This window comes from Acinonyx jubatus, chromosome E4, assembly GCF_027475565.1.
Source record: "Acinonyx jubatus isolate Ajub_Pintada_27869175 chromosome E4, VMU_Ajub_asm_v1.0, whole genome shotgun sequence".
Classification (NCBI taxonomy): Eukaryota; Metazoa; Chordata; class Mammalia; order Carnivora; family Felidae; genus Acinonyx; species Acinonyx jubatus.
In genome coordinates this window covers 57,640,211-57,657,350 of record NC_069395.1, presented here as the reverse complement: position 1 = coordinate 57,657,350, position 17,140 = coordinate 57,640,211, and the positions used below count along the sequence as shown (strand labels likewise).

At 45.3% G+C, this 17,140-nt stretch overlaps 1 protein-coding gene across 1 annotated transcript in view; it reads left to right on the top strand.

The window, feature by feature from the left end:
- TBX19 (T-box transcription factor 19) overlaps window positions 1-17,140 on the top strand; it is a 51,560-nt gene that overhangs the window by 8,932 nt on the left and 25,488 nt on the right. The gene's annotated exons all lie outside the window — the stretch shown is intronic.

The window sequence follows — 17,140 nt, the reverse complement described above, 5'->3', positions numbered from 1 at the left end:
GATAAATCATTACACTTGTGTTTTTTGTGTATGTGCACTTTTATGATGTGTTTGGTTTCATTGATTTTCACTGTTGTCTATTTTTTATTTAATTGGTTTCTTTTCTTACCTTTGTTTCTTTCCTTATACTTTGGGTTTAACTTTTCTAGCTTTTTAAGGTGGGAGCTTAAATAATTGCTTTTAGATCTTCCTTCTCTTCTAATATAACTGAATACCATAAATTTCCTTGGAAGCACAGCCTTGGTTGCATCTCACAAATTTTGGTATGTTGTGTTTTTCAGTTTAATAAAGTTCAAAATATATATATATATTTTTTTTTTTTTTTGCCTTTTTATTATTACTACCATCCACCTCTGGACTGCCTCCACAATCCCAGCTCACCACCCCGCCTTTTCTCCCCTTCCCCCTCCCCCTGCTTCTGGCTTCACCACCTCCTCCCCTCCCTGTCTTTCCCTACCCCAACCTCACACCATATCTCCACTCCCTGCCCCTCCCAAACATGGCCTCGCCCAGTTTAAGATATTCTGCTTCCCTATAATTTCTTCTTTTACACAATGATTGCTTAAAATCTTTTTTTTTTTTTTAAGTTTACTGATTTTGAGAGAGAGAGAGGAGGAGCAGGGGAATGGGGGTGGGGTGGGGTGGGGAGAGAATCCCAAATAGACTCTGTGCTGTTAGTGCAGAGCCCCACGTGGGGCTCAGACTGAACGAACTGTGAGATCATTGCCTGAGCTGAAAGTAAGAGTCAGATGCTTAACCAACTGAGCCATCCAGGTGCCCCTTGACCCATCGGTTACTTAGATGTGTGTTTAATTTTCCGATGTTTGGGGATTTTCCAGATACCTATTACTGGTTTGTAATTCTGTTGTAGTCAGCAAACATATTCTAAATGATTTTCATCCTTTAACGCGTACTGGGACTTGTTTTAGGTTCTGCATGTAGTCTATCTTGGTGGATGCCCTATGTGTATTTGAAAAGAATTTGTATTCAGCAGTTGGGTGGAGTGTTCTATAAATATCAATTAGGCCAATTGGTTGGCAGTGTTCAAGTTCTTTAAAAAAAATTTTTTTTAATGTTTATTTTTGAGAGAGACAGAGCATAAGAGGGGGAGGGGCAGAGAGCGAGAGAGACACAGAATCCAAAGCAGGCTCCAGGTTCTGAGCCATGAGCACGGAGCCTGATGCGGGGCCCGAACCCACAAGCTGTGAGATCATGACCTGAGCTGAAGTCAGATGCTTAACTGACTGAGCCACCCAGGTGCTCCAGTGTTGTTCAAATTCTAACCATACTGATTTTGTCTATTTCTATCAATTGTTGAGAGAGACATGTGAATTATAATGTGGATTTAACTATTCTTTCCATTCAATTAATTTTAAAATACTTGTTTATTTTAACAACAAAAAAATAAAACACAGAAACAAAATACAAAACACAATAAGGTATGGCTCGAATTATTTTAAAGTGATGGTATAACCACCACCCAGGTCAAGAAATAGGATATTGTAGGGGTGCGTGGGTGGCTCAGTCGGTTAAGCGTCCGACTTTGGCTCAGGTCATGATCTCATGGTTTGTGGGTTCAAACCCCATGTTGGGCCCTGTGCTAACAGCTCCCAGCTTCCTTTGGATTCTCTCTCTCTCTCTCTCTCTCTCTCTCTCTCTCTGCCTTTCCCCTGCTTGCACTCTTCTCTCTCCCTCTCTCAGAAATAAACATTAAAAAAAAAAAAATAGGACATTGCCAGCATCTCAACTTTTCCTTATGCTCCTGGCCAGTTACTACTTCCTTTATCCCACCTTCAAAGATGACTATCCTGGCATTATAGTGTCACTTCCTTGGTTTTCTTCAGAGTTGTTTTTTCCTTTTACTTTTTTTAAAGTTTATTTTGAGAGAGAGAGAGAGAGGGAGCGCATGAACGGGGAGGGTCAGAGAGGAACAGAGAGAATCCCAGTGCAGAGCCCAACACAGGGCTCAAACTCATGAACGGTGAGATCATGACCTGAGCTGAAATCAAGAGCCAGATGCTCAACCGAGTCACCCAGGCGCCCCTCTTCCTTTCAGTTTTATTGAGATTTAGTTGACACACAGCACTGTGTAAGTTTAAGGTATACAGCATCGTGTTTTGACTTAGATATATTGTAAAATGGCTATCACAATAAGTTGACATCCATCATCTCATGCAGATACAAAAAAAAAGGATAAAAAATTTTTTTCCCTGTGATAAGAGCTCTTAGGATTTATTCTTGGCAACTTTCGAATATACCATCCAGTAGTGTTAACCATAGTCATCATGCTATACATTACATCTTCAGTACTTTTTTTTAATGTTTATTTTGAGAGAGAGGGAGAGAGAGAGAATCCCAAGCAGGCTCCTCACTGTCAGCACAGGGCCCAACGCAGGGCTCAACCCCATGAACTGGGAGATCATGACTTGAGCCAAAATCAAGAGACAGACCCTTAACTGACTGAGCCACCCAGGCGCCCCTTCAATATTTATTTCTAACTGAAAGGTCGTACCTTATGACTACTTCCAATTTTCCCGCCTCCCATCCCTACCTCTAACCACAAATCTGATCTCTTTCTATGAGTTTGGTTTTAGCTTCCACATATAAGTGTGACATGACAGCATTTGTCTTTCTCTGACTTATTTCACTTAGCACAGTGTCCTCAGGGTCCGTCCATGTTGTCACAAATGGCAGGCGGCTGAATAGTATCCTGTTGTGTGTGTGTGTGTGTGTGTGTGTGTGTGTGTACCCACCATGTTTTCTTGATCTTTTCAACCATTCATGGACACTTAGGTGGTTTTCATGTCTTGGCTTTTGTAAATAATGCTGCAGTGAACGCAGGGGTGCATTTATCTCTCTGACAGGGCTTTTGTTTCCTGGGGTTTTAATTCTCAGAAGTGGAATTACTGGATCGTATATTTAGTTTTTTGGGAAAGTCCAAAGTACACTTAAAAATCACGGTTAAAAGTAAACTTAAAAACAACAACAGCAACTAATAATAATTCTTTTAACTGCATTAGCCTCTTGAATTACGTAGAAACAGGATTTGGAGTTACAAACCAAAGTTACGATAGCGCTAGCTTTTACGATAATCCTTTTTTTTTCTTTAAATGTATTTAAGTATATTAGTGTCTAAAATGTAGAAAACAAAAGTGTAATTATAAACCATTCTTACAACAAAATTAGCTTTCATAGTTGCTCCTGTGTTTGCATTTATCAAGATCTTATTTCTCCATTTAGTTTCAAGGTACCTTCTAGTACTTTCAGGGTACCGTCTGGGACTTTCATGTCACCTCTCAGGACTCCCTTGGGTGTTCTTGTGGGGCAGGTCTAGTGGTCATGAACTCTCCTAGCTTTTGTTTATCTGGGACTGTCTTGATTTTGCTCTCACGTTTGAAGGGCAGTTTTGTTGGATATAGAATTCTCAGTTGACAGGTTTTTCTTTTCTTTTAGCATTAGAACATATTGGCTTCCTGTCTTCCAACCTCCCAAGTTTCTGATGAGAAATCTGATGATGATTTTACTGAGGATCCCTTGTATGTGATGATTCACTTTTCTCTCACTTTCAAGAATCACTTGTTTTTCTTTGTCTTTTGAAAGCTTGATTGTAATGTGACTTGGTGTAGGTCTTTGAGTTCATTTTACCTGGAATTTGTTGAGCTTCTTGGGTGTTTATATTGATGTCTTCTCATCAAATTTGGGAAGTTTTCAGTCATTATTCAAGTAGTCTGTCTGTCCCTTTCTGTCTCCTAGGACACCCACAATGCATCTGTCGGTCCAGTTGATGGTCTCCTAGTGGTCCCTTAGGCTCTGTTGACTTTTCTTCAGTCTTTCCTGTTTCTCAGTCTTGATTATTTCCCTTGTTCTGTCTTCAAGTTTACTAACTCTTCCTTCTGCCTGCTCAAATCTGCCTTTGATCTCTATCACGAATTTTTCAATGATTGTACTTTCCAATGTCAGAACTTCTTCTTTTTTTAGGATTTCTCTTAAAAAAAATTTTTTTTAATGTTTATTTATTTTTGAGAGAGAGACACACACACAGAGTGTGGGCGGGGGAGGGGCAGAGAGAGAGGGAGACACAGAATCTGAAGCCGGCTCCAGGCTCTGAGCTGTAAGCACAGAGCCCGACAGAGGGCTCGAACTCATGAAAGGTGAGATCAGACCTGAGCCCAAGTCGGACACTTAACCGACTGAGACACCCAGGTGCTCCTAGGCTTTCTCTGTATTAATATTTCCATTTTGTTCACACATCATTTTCTTGATTTTCCTTCACATCTTCTTTTAGTTCTTTAAGCATCTCTAGGGTAGTTTAAAAATTTTTGTCTATCTATCTGTCCTTAAGTCTTTTTCAGGGACAGATGCTGTTGAATTATTTCCTTTCCATGGGCCACACTTTCCTGTCCTTGCATTCCTTATGATTTTTTTGTTGAACACTGGACATTTGAATATAGTAATGTGTTAACTCTGGAAATCAAATGATCTCTCCTCCAGGGTTTGCGATTTTTAGTTTTTGTGTTTTTGATTGTTGTAGGCTGTCTCTGTGCCTAAGGTCAGCCTGAGGGGTAGTCTTTCCTGAGCCTTGGACATGCACTTTCTACCCTCCCCACTCACGTATTGTTTTTGAATGTCCTCGTCTTATAATGTATGGCTCCCAAGGGGGAAAAGAGAAGAATGACGGTGGGTGGGGAGAGGGTACTGGCCCTTTAAATCCCCAGGAAGTGACTTCAGCTGGAGGGGGGAGGGCTTACAGCAAGTGAGGCGGGGCAGCAACAATGGCTGCTTACCTCTGTGATAAGGAGTAAGTAGCAATGAGCCATCAGAGCACAGATCTCCAGTATTTAGAGGTCACTGTCCTTTTCATCTACCCTAGCTTTCACAGGCCGTGGGTAGCTTCCCCGGAAACACGTGCACAGCTGCCTGCAGGGTGACTGGGAGGTGGGGGGGGGGGAAGGGGATGGGTGGCTGTTCTGTGCTAGGAGCTGAAATCCACTGAAATTCCATGAAGTTTACTGTGGAAGCCTTCCCCTGGAAGTTGCAAGGCTTCAACAGATTCCAGAGTTCCAAAATAGTTAGATTGTGCCAGTGCAATTGTTGTCTAGGTGGAAAGACAGATTTCTGGTTCTTTCTAATGTGCCATCTTCCTAGAATCCTCCTCAGCAGTCCATTGCCTCTCTACTTTCATTGTTTCTGTTTAGAAGTCAGTTTTATGATACTCGGTGCGTCTTTTTTGAAGGCAAACTGTCTTTTTCCCCAAATCTTTGTAGTTTTCAGTATTTTACCGTGATGTACTTGGATGTCAGTTTGTTTTCATGACCTTAGGGTTTTTAGGGGTTCGTGAACCTTTAGCTCAATGTCTTTCATTAGTTTTGGAAAGGTCTTAACCATTATCTCTCTTCACCTACTGCTTCTTAATTATTTCTCTTTTCCTTCTGGGAATCTCATATGAGGTCTCTTACCCTCCTTCCTGTTGTGCTTTAGTTCTTTTGTTGCTTCATACTTCAGTTCTAGATATTCTAGCCTCTTACAGTTTATGTGGTCTTCAGCTGTGTCTAATATATAGTTGAACCTATCCATCCTGAGTTCTTATTTTTGGTTGTGTTTTTTAGTTCTAGAAGTTCCATGTAGTTGTTTTAAGAATAGCTTTCACTTTCCTGCGGAAAAGCCCCATCACTGTCTTTTTTCTCCCTGATAATGGCCAGCGTGTGTCTGTCAAATCCATCATCTGAAGCCTTTGCAGTTGTTTCTAGTGTCCTTTGCTTTTTCTGGTTTTCGTGGTTTTCCTTTTGTTGTCTTTTCCCCCTGTCTGCCTATTTTCATCTTGTGCTAAGTGCTGCATTTTCAGAGAGCTTAGTTGAAATAATTTGCAGCCCAGGACCTTCCAGAGACAATTTACATGTGTTCTGGCAACTGGTTGGGGGGGGTACCAGCAACTCAGGGTAAATTCAAGGTGACTACCAGCCAAAGTTACTCCTGGCTCACTCTCCTGGGGCACAGCTCTTCAAGGCCAAATGCAAAGATGAAGAAGCTGTATCAGCTGTTTGACCTCTTTGCACCCTAGTCTCCCCGCCCCTCAAGACTTAGGAGGCCTTCAAAGTGCTTCGGATCGTTAGCCTCCTCTTTTGCCATTGGCAAAACCTTCCCGGGAGAAGCACTACAAATACCCAAATCGCTTCCCTAACCTCTGTCTTCCTCCCTGTCCTGACTTTGCAGTTCTTTGCTGTCTTGTTGGGTCTCTGATGACTTCAAGTAGATGATTATGTTTTGTTCAGATTATCTGTTTGTCCTCAGCATACGGACTCGTTCCAGATTATTTGGTTTGCCATTAATGGAAACAAAAATGCTCTCCTATCACCTTTTGAGGTTCTGTCATAGCCACAAATGACCTTTCTATGTTTTTTTATAGTTTTTTAAGTTTTTATTTATTTATTTTGAGTGAGACAGAACAAGCATGAGCTGGGGGAGGGGCAGAACGAGGGAAAGAGAGAATCCCAAGCATGTTCTGAGATGTCAGCACAGAGCCAGATGTGGGGCTCAAACCCCAAACCGTGAGATCGTGACCTGAGCTGAAATCAAGAGTCTGATGCTTAACTGACCGAGCTGCCCAGGTGCCCCTAAAATTCTTAAGCTTTTACTAATAAAGGCAATGACCATTTTAGTTCCCTTCTCAGCCTTTTTGGTTTTGACATTTTTTGCTCATCTCTCACATACTCTCCTTTTTAAAAAAATTTTTTTTAAATGTTTATTTATTTTTGAGAGAGTGTGAGCGGGAGAGGGGCAGAGAGAGAGAGAGAGAGAGAGAGAGAAAGACACAGAATCCGAAGAGGCTCCAGGCTCTGAGCTGTCAGCACAGAGCCTGACACGGGGCTCGAACTCACGGACTGTGAGATCATGACCTGAGCCGAAGTCAGATGCCCAACTGACTGAGCCACCCAGGAGCCCCTCACGTTTATTTGCCATCTTCTTTCAAGTTGTATCAAAGCTAAGGCAAAACAAAACAAAGTTAAGAATGGTGAATATGTCTATGTGGGCAGGGTGAAATTTGATTTCATCCTTCTTACCTTCCTCATAGCCAGAGTAGTTTGCTGGGCGCCTTCAAATTTTTTCTGCTTCAGAATTTAGTATTAGAAGATAACGTTACGTGTAACTTAGGTAAAATACTTCAGTTGTATGTTAAAAAAACCTTTTAGTTATTCATATATACACATATGTGTTTTTTATTACAAAAGACTGTTCTCATTAGACTTACACATATACATAGTGGATAATTGAAAGTCTTTTTTTCTGCACTCTGTTTTCATTTATTTAAAGAAACGTTTTTAATGTTTGTTTATTTTTGAGAGACAGTGCAAGCAGGAGAGGGGCAAAGAGAGAGAGGGAGACACAGAATCTGAAGCAGGCTCCAGGCTCCGAGCTGTCAGCACAGAGCCTGATCCGGGGTTCAAGCTCAAGTACTGCGAGATCATGACCTCAGCCAAAATCGGATGCTTACCAGACTGAGCCACCAGACGCCCCTCATTCATTCATTTAAATTGAAGTATAGTTGACAGATATCATATTAGTTTCATGTATGCAACAGGATGATTTGACAATTGTATGCATTAGGAAATGCTCACGTGGTAAGTCCAGTTACCATCTGTCACCGTACAAAGTTAATACGATATTATTGACTACATTCTGCACGTTGTACTCATTATCTCTGTGACTCACTTGTTTTATAACTAGAAGTTTGTACCTCTTAATCTCCTTCACTTATTTCGCCCATCCCTCCGCTCCCAAAAATCTACTTTGAACTTTACTTCTGAACTGTTGCGTAGAACTCATGCTTCTGTTTGCTGGAGTCATGTTTATCCGTAAGCTAACTCATGAAGAAGGAGGAAATGTTAGCTTCTAGTTAGACTATCATAGAGCTTGATTCAAGGTAGATAAAACAATCAATCAATGGAAAATATCTTTTTTTTTTTTTTATTTTTTTTTTTTCTTAACGTTTATTTACTTTTGAGACAGAGAGAGATAGAGCATGAACAGGGTGGGTCAGAGAGAGAGGGAGACACAGAATCTGAAACAGGCTCCAGGCTCTGAGCTGTCAGCACAGAGCCCGATGCGGGGCTCGAACCCACGAACTGCAAGATCGTGACCTGAGCTGAAGTCGGACGCTTAGCCGACTGAGCTACCCAGGTGCCCCTCAATGGAAAATATCTTTAAAAAAAATCACTAACAAGTTTCTAGAGAGAAACGGTTCATTTTCCAAACAAGTGAAACTTGAATTCTCATGGGATTGAGGGGATTAAAATAAGAAAGAAGGGAATATGTCGAATAGTGAAGTCCACTGGGGATCAAAATTGAAATTGCTTCTATTTTCAAATTTTCATAAACATTCTTCAAGAGGAAGTACAAGGTGAAATTGAGAAATTTATAGAAAGTGCAGAGTTCACCGGAAAATAAAAATTCGGCAGCTGATCTAAAAGTGCAGGAAAATCCAAGCGATTCTTATGAATGGGCAGAAAAACGGAGATTGACTAGGCACACAGTGAAAAGCCACCCAAATTGTGTGTCTGCCTGGGCTCCAACTTTCTGTGAACGTCTTTGGAGGTCCTTGTGGCTATTGGTGGGAAGGTAGGTATTGTAAACAGAGCAGAGGTAATGCGTCCAACTTACCACCGTCACTGTTGGAGGTAAGGAAACGCTCCTCATTTGTCCACCCCTCTTCAACGTAACCCGAGTGGTTACTTTTAGGAGGAGGCAGTGTTGCGTACTTTGACCCACAAGACCGCGGGGTCTTGCGTGGTCTAGCCTCTGCCTCCCTTTCGGCCTGCCTGTGGCCTTCGTGAGCCTCTTTCTGTCACGCCATGCGGGCCTTGCACATGCTGTTCCATCTGCCCGGATTTCTCCTCTTCGCCCATCTTGCTTGCCCACCAGATTCCAAAGTGAGCCTCGTATCCTCTGGGAGGCCTTCCCTCACCTCCCTGACTCGTGCCATCGTCCTTAGCAGACTCAGTTCCGCGAAGGCCTGGGCTGTGTCTCTTTTTGCCCACTTTTGCCTCGTATCCCCAGCCCTCGGCAAACCGCCCGAAGGACCATAGACACCTGAATGTTTGCTGATTGAATAAAAGTCAGTGTCACTGTGTGTGTGTCCCTGATTTCGCTGCGGAAGGGTGTGGTTGGTAGATGTACGGTGGGTAGCTATAGGGATGTCACAGATCTTTCAACTTTGTCAACATGGAAGGACAGCCCTATTCCTATCTCACTGCTGTTCCTTCTTATCGTTGGTGGAGTCTTAACGGGGGATTTAGAATGCCATTCTCATGCCATGCCATTCTCACCTAGAAACTCAGAGCAGAATGTCTGCAGAACGTGGGCAGAATTCATTTTGGGGTGATATTTCTGGTGAAAAGTCACAGGCATTTGGGGGGCCTGATAAGTAGGTTGCCCGTGGCTTTGTAAAATCTAACCTTTCAGACATGGAAAGGGATGGGCCGTTGGCCCAGGAGGGTCTCTTAAAAGGCTCTAATGACATTGTATTGGAACTGACCCCAGACACTAATGAAAGAGTAATCCTCCCTAAATCACCCCAAAGCTAGTAATCCCTAGGGCTGCATGTTGGTGATTAAAAAAGAAAGGTAGGAGCAGCTGTCTCTTTGTTCAGTTTAATTATGACCGATACCTGGGTGAGTGTTAATTTCCCGGTGCCACTGGAGGTGGGCGGAGAAAGGTGTTCGGTTTCCGCAGGCTGCAGGGACTGAATGTGCAGACATGACTTCTGCGGGTGTGCTCAGGGATCCGGGCACGGATGTTCAGGGCAGCGCGAGCTCATGAGCTCAGGTTGCGTGGCTTTCAATTTTTGCCCTTTAAGTCCGAGACACGGGCCGCTCTGTGCCCGAGGACACAGCAGTGCTATCGGGTGTCAGCTAGACCGCACATCTTAATTAATAACCGCCCCCCCCTCCCCAACCCCCTCGCCTGGCAGCGGGACAGCAGGGCAGCTGCTGGGCCTGTGAGATAGAACTTACTGAGTTGTCAGGCCGAAGGGGAACGTGTCGCCCCCTTGGTCCCTTCAGCAGCGTGCGAGGCCAGAGGTCACCGAACCGGGCATCTACCCCGCCCGGCTGCCAGCTCCCGGTGTTCGGGTGGTGTCCCAGGGTGTGCTCACAGCCGGCTTGTGCACTGCTGATTCTTCTTGGGCCTTAATGCCCCTGCCCGTGGGGAACATGGAGCCAGCTCCTCCCGGTTCTTCTCTGTTCCGTCCTGGAGAGCGGTCCAGCCATCTGCTGGGCCATCCTGCCAGAGGCTTGACCATCACCGCATGTGCCTTCTCCCTTGACAGCCACGCCAGGGACTGCCACTTCTGTGGACCCTGCCCTCTAAATAGCTCTCACCCCTGCTGTGTCCTCCTTCCCCGATGCCCCTCGTGGCTCTCCCTCACCCCTCGCGAGCTGCAGCTGCTCCCTGCCTGTCTGCCTCCCGTTGCTTTCCCACCCAGCTTCCACGCCTCCTAAATAGCACTCTCCCGAAAATGCTGCTCCCATCGGCTTGTCCGCTTGCTCGCCCCAGGACTCATCACGCATGGCAACTTTGCTAAACGCTAGTCATCTCCCTGCCTTTGTGAGGTTCAAGGTCTACCTTCGCCATTGCCTTATTAACATTTTAATGTAAGCGACATCTCTTTTCTAGTTTTACTTAAAAAAAAAAACGTACTTTTGAGAGAGAGGAAGGGAGGGAGAGGCAGAGAGAGAAAGTTATAGAAGATCTGAAGTGGGCTCCGGGCCGACAGCAGAGACCCCGATGCAGGGCTCGAACTCACGAACTGTGAGATCATGCCCTGAGCTGAAGTTGGATGCCTCCCAGGTGCCCCTAGTTTTACTTTTTTTGGTCCTAAGAAATCGTGTCCTTAAAGGCATGGGTTTCACATGCTGGTTACACTTCTCTGTTACGATAACCAGTGTTAGCCCTCGTGCCACCTAAAATTGTTGACTCGTGGGAAGCACTGAACATCCAAAGCCCGGCTGCCCTGTCCTGTCTAGTCTAACGTTCCACAGGCTCAACTCCTTGATGTTATTTACATGCTCGGTGTTTTGCTTCCTCTGGCCTTTTTAGTGGACTATTCATTCTCTCTTCCTGGAACGCAGCTCCTCCCGAGCCCAAGGCAAGACTTCCAAGACTCAGCTTAGGTGTCCCCTGCTCTGTGCAGGTGTCCCTGGCTCTCCCTTTCCTGGGCCTCCTCCGGTGACCTTCTTGCCGAACTTCCACGGCAGGTAACTTGTCGGTCTCCTCGCACCCTGAGCTCCCTGAGGTCGGACGTGGTGCCGAGCACACACTGAGCACCCAGCCCTCTTTGAAGCAGGCCCGTAAGTGAACGTCCACATCTACACAAGATTCTTACGGGCTGGGGATTTCTACAACGCGAGGTCTTTGCTTTGTTCTAGAATTCGCGACGGGTTTGCTTACATAGCGGATTTCCTCGTTACACGTAAAATGCGAGGTGAAGAGGAGTTGGGCTCATCGGTGGGGTAGTTACGTAGTGCTCCCTCACGAGGGGCGTGGGCAGCACCTGTATCCCACTCTTGCCCATGGGGAAGCTTTGGTGAAAAGGCGGAGCCTCAGTTGATCTAGTGGATTTGCGGACGCGACCTGATGTGTGGCTGAGCTGACCGCTGTGGTTCTGGTCTCCGCGGGGGTAGCAAGCGGCCAGGATGTTCGGTGCTTGGGGTTTGCGTGACATCTCAGTTCCTTCTCTCCCTTGTAATTTTCAGTCACCGGGCAGAGCTTCTTCATAGATCGGAATAGTACATATATTTTTAATTGTGTTGACTTTTTTTGGTTGTGTAGCGGGTCTTTGTGGTGTATGGGGGGAAGGGCGGGGGGGTTTGCCACTTTGTGGAAAGTGCAGCATTCCCCACATCTAGGAAGAACCACGTAACATTTGACTGAAAACCCTCAAAACGCATGAGCTGTGAGGTCATGACCTGAGCCAGAGTCAGAAGTTCACTGACTGAGCCGAAGGAACAGAAGTCTGACAACGACCTGAATGAGGTTGGAAAAAGACTCCCAAGTCTTTGATGAGATTGCAAAATTGTCTCTGTGTCTTCAGAATTCCTTTTTTAATTCATTTTTCCCCCCTTTGGTCTGACTTCTGTGCCTGAAACCCGACGATCTGTGTGGTTGTATTTAAGGGCGAGGCACATCAATCCCTATGGAATGCCAGTGTGCATGGGCAGGGCTTTACAAATGTTGGCTTCCCCTATTTGATTACGGTCAGTGGTGATTGGGGATGTGTCATCTCACTGAGGACTCATCAAATCTATTATGCAAGGAGCGTGTCTTAATCCTCTGTTTTCAGTATGGTCCTCACCCCTGCCCCCATCAGTGACTGCTGTCTCTGAGTACAAATCCTCTCAAAACCCTCTCTCTCCTGAAAGTCAAGTCTCTTGTTTTCTGTTGCAATAGGGGAAGGAGAATTGTCTGGCTGGCGGCGGGGGGGGGGGGGGGGGGGGGGGGGGATCTAAAGGTTAACTTGTTTCTTATACAAAGTTTCTTTTTTTTTCTTTTAAACGTTTATTTATTTTTGAGAGAGAGAGAGAGGCAGAGCGCGAGCAGGGGAGGTGCAGAGAGAGGAACACACAGAATCCCAAGCAGGCTCCGGGCTCTGAGCTGATGGCACAGAGCCCAGCGCAGGGCTTCAACTCACAAACCACGAGATGACGACCAGAGCCGAAGTCAGACGCTTAACCGACTCAGCCACCTAGGCGCTGCTGAGCCTCCTCTTTTCAATTCCCTCCAACATTTCCAGTGGGTTGTCCAGGAGTCAACTCAAACATTTCCCAACATTGTCTTTTCAGCCCCGATTCTCCTGTGTTCCTTATGGCCGTTCATGGTATTGGCGTCGACCGGTCACTCAAGACTCAAAGTTGTTGAGGCTTCCTAACTCCTTCCTCTCTCTTAATCCCCACATCTAATTGATGCCAGAGTTATGTGGACTTTATCTGCTAATGCGCCAGTGTCCCCGATTTCCTCACATGACTTACTGCCATTGACTGGCTCATGACCTTGCCATCCCTCCCCTGAACTCCTGTAACGGGCTCCTGGCTAGCCTCCCTGTCTCTGTCCATTTGTCACCGTGCCGTTAATAATCAGTATTTCAGGGGCGCCTGGGTGGCTCAGTCGGTTGGGCGTCCGACTTCAGCTCAGGTCATGATCTCACGGTTCATGGGTTCGAGCCCTGCATCGGGCTCTGTGCTGACAGCTCAGAGCCTGGAGCCTGCTTCAGATTCTGTGTCTCCCTCTCTCTCTCTGACCCTCCCCCGTTCATGCTCTGTCTCTCTCTGTCTCAAAAATAAATAAACATTAAAAAAAATTAAAAAAAAAAGAAAAAAATAATCAGTATTTCAAAAACAAACCTCAGTATAGCACTATTTATTTATTATTTTTCTTTTCTTTCTTTTTTTTAATATGAAATTTATTGTCAAATCGGTTTCTATACAACACCCGGTGCTCTTATATAAAGTTTCAAGACCTCCTCCTGTTTGGTCCTAGCCAGAAGCACCCCCCCCCCCACCGGGTGTCACAGGTATGCGATGCATCCGATCCCTGAGGTATTTCGGAGTTCTTGGGCACACGCTGGCTTGCTTCTTACTGGCTTCTGCCTGGAAAGCCTGGATCTCCACTTTTCTCTGATCTGCTACATCAGCCTTTGCATTTGTTTCGTCAGTTTCCAGCATCCATTTGTTTCGTCAGTTTCCAGCATTTGTTGACCACTCTTACCTGCCCCCATTTCCTCTTCTGTACTTTTCAACTGTGTGGGTTTACACTGTGTATTTCCTTAGTGCCATTTTAGAGGGGCTTGGTGGGGAGCATATATGAACGAACGCATGTATTCAAACTGCCACGCGGTTTTCAAATCCCATTTTTTAAAGGAGAAAGTGTGCATATATTTGTAAGTAAAAAGTATCTACGGCAGACTTGTTAACAGGCGTCTCTGGGTGTTGAGATGATGGAAAGTTTTTATTTTCTCTCTTATACTTCTCAAAGTCATCTTTAATAAGATACTTAGTAACTAGAAAACAATTATCCAAGTAAAATGGTATTATTATATAGATGGTATTAGTATATAGTCAAGGCATTTTATATTAGCTTAAATCCAAGAATGAGATTGAGCCATATGAAATTGCCGTTGTTTCCAGGTAAAACATGTTGAGTATCAGCCGTTTCATGCGGTTCCGTGTGGTTCTATCTAAAATGTCTGATATATCGGGGCACCTGGGTGGCTCGGTCGGTTAAGCGTCCGACTTCAGCTCAGGTCATGATCTCACAGTCCGTGAGTTCGAGCCCTGCGTTGGGCCCTGTGCTGATGGCTCAGAGCCTGGAGGCTGCTTCGGATTCTGTGTCTCCCTCTCTCTCTGCCCCTCCCCCATGTGTGCTCTCACTCTCTTTCCTTCTCTCTCACAAATAAATAAACATTAAAAAAATTAAAAAATTGGGGTGCCTGGGTGGCTCAGTCCATTAAGCGTCTGACTTCAGCTCAGGTCATGATCTCATGGCTCATGAGTTCGAGCCCCACACCGGGCTCTGTGATGACAGCTCAGAGCCTGGAGCCTGCTTCCGATTCTGTGTCTCCCTCTCTCTCTGCCCCTCCCCTGCTCATGCTCTGTCTCTCTCTGTCTCAAAAATAAATAAAAACATTTAAAAAAATGCCCAATATAATACAGATTTCAGAGGTGGCATAGGCTGGAAAGAGGCCAGACATAAAGCCAAGAGAGCGTAAACCGTTTTTTATTGCTTGGGGACCCTGTCTTGGGGCTGCCCCATGGCCACTGCGTGTGCTGTTCCCTAAGGGCCATCCTCTCAGGGGCCTGCTGGTTGAAGAAACTCATGAGCTAACCTAGTTTTCAGGAGCACATGGTTTGGGATATAACTGACAAGAAAAGAACACTATTATTATTTCCTACTTTTCTCCCTTTTTTGGTACTTTGAAAACACCTTGCACACTCTGTATTAGAGTTCCCAGAGCATATGTTTTTTTCTCCCTCGTAGCTTGTTAAATTCCTTGAAAACAAGAGCCCTCTTCTTACTGGTGTTATGGACTCTTTGGGGGAAACATCGTTGACTGTATTGCCCTCTGTTTTCTTTAGGATTCTTTAGATTCATGGGAACATTTTCTCATGGGCAAATGGGTCGTTTTTATTTTAGGAACACGGTGTAATGTATGCCGGATTGCATCCCCCCCCCCCCCTTTTTTTGCATTGGCTGCTAGGAAGCTCAGAGCCACACTCGTGCCACGATTCTAAGCAGTGCCTTTTGGAAATCTCTACTTGGAGGCATGTCTTAAGGTCTTCGTGTTAGTCTCTTATTGTTGCTGTAACACAATGCCACGAACTCAGTTTCTTTAAAACAGCACAAATTTATCTTCTAGTTCTGGAGGTCCAAAGTCCAATCAGTTTCACTGGGCTAAAATCTGGATGATGGCAGATGCTCCTTCTGGAAGCTCTAGGGGCGGAATCCATTTCCTTGCCTTTGTATCCCCTGGAGGCTACTTAGATTCCTTAGCTTGGGACTCCCTCCTCCATTTTCAAAGCCAGCGGAATATAGCATCTTCTCTCCTCTCTGACCTCTGCTTCTGTCCACTTTACCTTCTCTGTTGGCCTCCGGATCCGTTTGCTCCTTCATATAAAGACCTTTGCGATTACACTGAGCTCCCCCTGTAATTCTGGATATTCTCCCCATCTCCGGATCTTTAATTTAGTCACATCTAGAGGGCCCCCCACCCCCTTCCCTTAATAGGTTTTAGTTTTTAGAGCAGTTTTAAGTTTACAGTAATATTGAGCTGAAAGTATACAGATTTCCCATATGCCTTCTGCCCCTCCCCCTCCCACCCGCAGCCTCCCCTGCCTTCAACATCCAGCACCAGAATGGTAAATTGGTTACAGTCGATGGACTGCATTGATACACCATCATTACCCCAATTCCATACTTTTCTTTTTTTTTTTTTTTAATTTTTTTTGAACATTTATTTATCTTTGAGACAGAGAGAGACACAGCATGAACAGGGGAGGAGCAGAGAGAGAGGGAGACAGAGAATTGGAAGCAGGCTCCAGGCTCTGAGCCGTCAGCCCAGAGCCCGACGTGGGGCTCGAACCCACGGACCGTGAGATCATGACCTGAGCCGAAGTCGGACGCCAAACCGACCGAGCCACCCAGGCGCCCCAATTCCATACTTTTCATGAGGGCTCCTTCTTACTGTTGTACATTCTGTGGGTTTGGACAAATGTGTAATGACAGGTATCCGTCATTATGGTAATTTACGGAGTATTTTCACTGCCCTAAAAGTCCTGTTCACCCCTCTTCCTCTTTCTCCCCAACCCCTGGCAACCATCGACCTTTTCGCTTTTGCATAGTTTTGCCATTTCTAAAACGTCCTATGGTTGGAATCGTACAGTAGGTAGCCTTTTCAAATGGGCGTCTTTCACTGTGCAAAATGCACGTCGGTTCATTCTCCCGTGTCTTTTCATCGTTGACAGGCCATCTCTTTTTGGTGGTGAGTAGGATCCCACGGTCTGGATGGACCACGGTCTACGTATCCATTCACCCACTAAAGGACATCTGGGTTGCTTCCAACCTTGGGCCATTATGAATAAAGCTGCTAAAAATCTGCGTGCAAGTTTTTTGTGTGGACATAGATTTTCAACAACTTTGGGTAAATACCAAGGAAAGAGATTGCCAGACCCTATGGTGTTTAGTTTTGTGAGAAACCACCGGACTGTCTTCCCAAGTAGCCGTGCCATTTTGGATTCCCGCCGGCAACGAATGAGAGCTCCTGTCATCTCACGTCCTCAGCGGCATTTGGTGCTGTTAGTGTTTGGGATTTGGGCCATTCTAACAGGTGTGGAGTGGTATCTCCTTGTTGGTTTCATCTGCCGTTCCCTGATGTCATATGAGCATCAGAATCCCTATTTACCCCGTGAGATAATACTCACAGGTGCCAGGGTGTAGGGCACGGACATCTTTGGGAGGGCCATTAATGCATCTATCAGTCGTCTCAGTGTTGCGCAGAAAAATGACATTTTGATTCCACTATCCAAAGCTGTACCTCTGCCCCCAGCCTTCCCCATCTCAGCAAACAGCCGTGCCGTCTACTAATTATTCATCACGT